This window comes from Myotis brandtii, unplaced genomic scaffold (assembly GCF_000412655.1).
Source record: "Myotis brandtii unplaced genomic scaffold, ASM41265v1 scaffold168, whole genome shotgun sequence".
NCBI lineage: Eukaryota > Metazoa > Chordata > Mammalia > Chiroptera > Vespertilionidae > Myotis > Myotis brandtii.
The window spans coordinates 600,515-605,753 of record NW_005356173.1 but is presented as its reverse complement, the minus strand read 5'-3'; the positions used below and the strand labels follow the sequence as shown (position 1 = coordinate 605,753).

The window sequence follows — 5,239 nt, the reverse complement described above, 5'->3', positions numbered from 1 at the left end:
GCGGGGGCGGCCGGCCAGGAAGGAAGAGCGTGGACGCGGGTGAAACGCCTTCGACAGTTTTTCAGCGCCCGCAGTGACTCCTCGAGGAGCCTTTGGGCAGCCGGGTGGCCCTGGGGAGATTTGGAGACTGCGCTCGGTGGAGCCCCCCACTGGTGCGACCGGATTCCTCTGCCTTGGACTGAGCTCCAAGCTACGAAAAAAAGACAGACCTGGGTTCATTGAACACTGAAACTAACCAAACTGCCGCTTGAATTCTTGCACACTCACTACTTACAAACTATGGAGTCATTTGGCCTCTCAGCCTGTAAACCCAATATATCACCCTCGGGCGCTGCCTTTTCTCTGCCTTCTAAGGCAGTTCCCTTGCGCATGCCCTACTCTGTTTCCAGTTCCTTGGCCCTTCAAATCGGCTACAGCCTATTGTCAAGGAGCATCTGGGCTCTGCTGGAGAGATCGTCCAGACCCACCCCTGACATTTACCAGAAGGAATCAGGCTGGGAGCTCAAGAGAGGGGCCCGCGGTCACACCCAGTCAGCCCCAAGGAAAGTCTAGGCCAGAACTGCTGCCTTGAGGGCTCCAATGTCAGCAGAGCTCACTCCCCTACACCCTGGTGTCAGGTGAAGCATCACTGGAGACAGGAATGCAGAGTGAGGTCAGAGGGTGCAGAGACTAGCTTGAGTGTCCATCCTCTCCGCTTCACTTTCTCCGTGTGTAAAAGAGTGGTGATATTTAATCTACTTACTTTATTGCATTAAGTGGAGAAATAAATGAAATTCAATATCTGAAGTGTTATATAATACTTGGTATTATTATTCAAGTCCCAGTTCTGTCCAGAATGGAAATTCTGACAGGTTAACCTAAGAGCGTTATTCCGTATGTTCCCTTCTGAGTTGCCAAGCCAATCTCCTGGGCCTTGGGGTATGCAATGCCTGCCTCTTCCTTCAACCTTATCAAATACTTAATTACGCCTAACACTACATCTTCGTCTCCTTCTCAGAACCCACTGATCGGTCTTTTCTCTGGTGTCTCATTGTCTTGGTCACGGGTGTTTCACACTGCCGTAAGCATGTGTGGCCACGTATGATATAAAGCATGTCGTGCAGGTATCAGCTGGTCCTGGGCTTGTCCCTATGAAGATAGGCTAGAAATTTGATGCTGGATTTCTGTGCAGATTGGAAATGGTGACTTGGGATTTAAAGACCAAAAGTCTCCTTGCCAGTCCTTCAAAATATACCCACTTGTTGGGGAAAAGTTAGGAAGATGGTTTCTAGATAGTGTCACAAGAGGAAAAGCCATTTACAGTCTAAATGTCTCCTTAAGGAATGTGCATGTGCAAAAATATAGTATGTTTAATTGCTAGGCAGCTGAACCTATTTATAAATCAAGAATAGAAGAGTGCGTAGGCAGGCTTATTTGTACTGACAATTTAAAAATAACGCATTTGGGATGCAGAATATTAAAGCTGAGTTTCCAGCCAGCCATTCTAAATACAAGTAGAAACACACAGAGTATCCCTGCACAGGTTTGCTGGGCCAGGATGTCTCTAGCAGAGCTGCAGGGTCAATGTGTTAAAAGGCACCTGGCAATCAGGGAGTGGCCCTAATGATTCTTAGGAATTTTCCTTAAGTAAACAATTCTAATTGACCTCAGGTAGAATGTATAAAAGATAGCAAGTACACAGATGTTCCCACCTAATCATTTCCAACAGCTTGGGCCAGGCAAGAAGAGGAAGTAAAAAAATGTGCAGGACCCTTTGCTACCTAAAACATCTCTACAGGCCTCTGAGAATTTATGTCCACCAGGTACCAGAAAGTTTTCTTCAAGGGTCATACAACATAAAGTAAGCAGTTAGAAGCAGCCAAGAAAAAAAAAAAAAAAAGGAAGGAACAAAGGCAGTGGAAAAAAAAGAAGAATTTTCTGAAATGAAGAGAGATGCTATCAGGTTCTTTCTGTATACTGGCTGCAGATGGCCAGAGGGTCAGTTTTGTACCAGGCACTGTGCTAGGCACTCTAGCAACAGCAACCACCATAACATCAGCAATAATAATAGCACTCACTGTAATAAAGCTTAGCACATGGCGCTAGGCACAATACTAAACACTGTAAGCAAAAAGGCCCCATTTAATCCTCACAACAAACCTGTAAGGAATGTACATTATGATCCCATTTTTCAGTTAAGGAATTTGAGGCCAATTAGCTATTGCATTTTTCATCTCTGAAACTGCAGAAGAAAATTTTTGTAATGCAAATATTTTATTTGAAGACACCCCTGCTCCCCACTTACATCCTTGCAGTCCTCACTTCTTCCCTTCAGGAGCCCCAGTCTGGTACATCAACAACCTCTTCAGGTCAGCTTCAAGTCCATTCCCCACTCTAAGTCCTTCAACCACCATTTTCTTTTTCCATCACATTGCAACATCAAATTCTGTCTTTCTCTTTACCTGTGTGTGTGTGTGTGTGTGTGTGTGTGTGTGTGTGTGTGTTTATATAGAGAAAAGATAGAGGGGAGAGAAAGAGAGAGAGAGAGTTTTGTATAGTATAAGTTTTCCAGAAGGCTTCTCCAAGTATTGTTAAAAGTGGTTGGTGCCATGGCTGGTGTGTTCAATGGTTAGAGCATCAGCCCACACACCTATGGGTCAAGGGTTCAATTCCTGGTCAAGAGCATGTACAGTACATGGGTTGCAGGTTGGATACACCACCCGGGTAGGGGCGTGTGCAGGAGGCAACCAATCAATATGTCTCTCTCACGTAGATGTTTCTCTCTCCTGCCCCCCACCCTCCCACTCTCTCTGAAATGGAAAAAATTATCCTCGGGTGAGGATTAACAAACATAAATAAAAATAAATGAAAGTGGTTGGTGTTGGGGTATAGAATTGGAGAAGGCAGGAAGCTTTTATTTATAAATGTTGACTTTTCCCCATGAACATGTAAACTTTTATAATTTATAAAAAGGAAAAGAAAGAAAAATGACAGAGCCATCTTCTCTTTTTTCCTAATATCAGAGCATTTTCTTTTCCACTTTCTCCCAAATTTACTCCCTACCTAGCACCACTTGCATTGCTTGTCAGGACAAAAGGCTCTCTCACGGGTGGGGCTACACACACAGTGGAGGGGGAGGGGGAACCACCCAGTGAGAGACCCAGGAAACTTTGTGGCAAAGCCAAGGAAGAGCAACTTCCTGCTCTGCCCCTGGGCCACCCCAGCCCCAGCCCTGAGGGAGGGGATGGACTGACAACCACAAATGGCCCCTTTTTCCTCCTTTCTTCCAGGTGGGCTGACGTCAGCACATCATCTTCTGTGCCCTTTTCCACTCCACTCCCCAGCCTCAGTTCAACCAGGACTTACCAATAACTTCATATTTTAGGCACTCTGGGTATAATTAATATGCCTTCGAGAAACCTCCATCTAGAGTCAAAAAACACTTACATAGATATTTTAATATAATAAGATGTTAAGATTAGAAAAAAACTTCCACCCACCCAATAGTGCTGGCTCGGTGTGGCTACACCAATTACAATAGCTGGTGGCTTTCTGGCCATTTAGAAATCATTATTATTGTCCCACCAAGTCCAGGCAGCAGTGGGCAGAGCCTGCACGGGGCATCAGAGGAGCGGTAGAAGGGAGGGGTCCATACCTCCCAAGGTCTGAGCCAGATGGGCACCCAAAGGCACTGCAAGTGTCAGCAAGGTAGCAATGTGTGGTGACTGCGGGGAGCAGAGCAAGGCAGATGGTCAGATGGCCGAGAGTCAGCAGCGGAGGGAGTGGGGAAGGGCAGACAGGAACAGAGACCCAGGGCACCAGTCGTAGCACAGGCAGGTTGCTGGCACTGAGGCAGCCACTAGCAAAGCATCTGCTACCTTTTGCCTTCTTTCTCCTGAACCCAGGGGAAGCCAAAATTAGAGAGTGCCTGGCTTAGAAGCTCCTGTGTTTGTCACTGAAAATAGCCGTCACTAGGGGAAGTAAACATTTCAAGGAGGGAGGGTGGTGGTGGTAAAGATCTTTAGATAACCTAGCTGCTTGAAATTAGAAGTATGTTTCTCTAGTGGCTCCTGCCACTTCCACTCCCTTTAATAAGAATCACCTAACACAGGAAGTGGGTGCTCCTGAGCAAACCTCAGAACTCGGGCACCCCTTCCTGCCACCCAGAGGTGTGATGGATGTGGCAAGTGGGCACCGGGTCTCAGAAAGAGGGATGAGGATCTACCCAGAAGACCACACGTCTTTCTACTTAACTTCTCAACATGCTTGAGCAGCTGGGAGACAGGCCTTTATACCCAAGTGTGATGCTACCAGAGGACATTAATGCCACAGAGCAACCTACCCAGTTCCAGCAGAGTTACTATTGTGTGCTCAGTAGTGGCATAGCGCAGGAGGCCGAGCACAGCGCCTGCCACACAGCCAGGGCTGTACACATTTGCTGAGTGCAGCTGAGTCCCAGAATCATTGAATTCTCATACTAGATCAAAGGAGGCCCTGTGTTCTGTAAAGTTAAATGGCTCTTGAGTCAGCTTGCATCATTTGTTTATTCACTAAGCATTTACTGAGCACCTACTATGTGCAGGATGCTTTTTCTGGTGCGAGGGATAATAATATTGAGCAAAAACAGAAATGATCCCAGCCCTCAGGGAGGGTCTATGACAGGGGTTCTCAAACTTTTTAAACAGGGGGCCAGTTCACTGTCCCTCAGACCGTTGGAAGCCCTCAGGGAGGGTCTATGACCTTAGGGAGCCTACAAAGGGACATAAATATTAATCAATCATAAACAAATGTAAAACTGCCTCTGTTACAAGCACCTCAGGTGAAGATACACAATGCATGTGATGAAGTGCATATTGGGATGGGACCTAGTTGTGGAGCTCAAGGAAGGGATCTGAAAGATGCATAGGCATTAACTGGGCAAAGTGGGAGGGGAAAGCATTCCATGTAGAGAGAACAGCATGTGCAAAGCCGTGTGATGGCTGTGAGCACAGCCATAATCACATGTAAGCAAAAAGGAAGGCAGGCATGACCTGGGTGACTGAGAGGGAGGTGCAAGCCCGGGCTGCCAGAGAGCTGGGGAGGGGGCTGTGCAGAGATGCCGACCATGTGTAAAAGTCTTGACTTTGTCCTGAGAGCAGTGGGGAGCCATGGCAGAGTTTTAGGTTGAAAAGGGTGGCATGAAAATACTTGGGAGTTTTGAAAAGTCTCACCATAGGGGCAATATGGGGAATAAGGGTAGGGTTCAGTTCAGATGCAGACA

The 5,239-nt window shown here is 46.8% G+C and overlaps 1 long non-coding RNA gene across 1 annotated transcript in view; it reads left to right on the top strand.

Moving 5' to 3' along the window:
• The window catches only part of LOC106725496, a 1,331-nt gene extending 539 nt beyond the window's left edge, over positions 1–792 (top strand). Inside the window, exon 2 of the long non-coding RNA XR_001361385.1 lies at positions 58–792. This is a non-coding gene — a long non-coding RNA (uncharacterized LOC106725496). The remainder of the gene's footprint in view (positions 1–57) is intronic.
• The last annotated feature ends 4,447 nt before the right edge of the window (positions 793–5,239 follow it).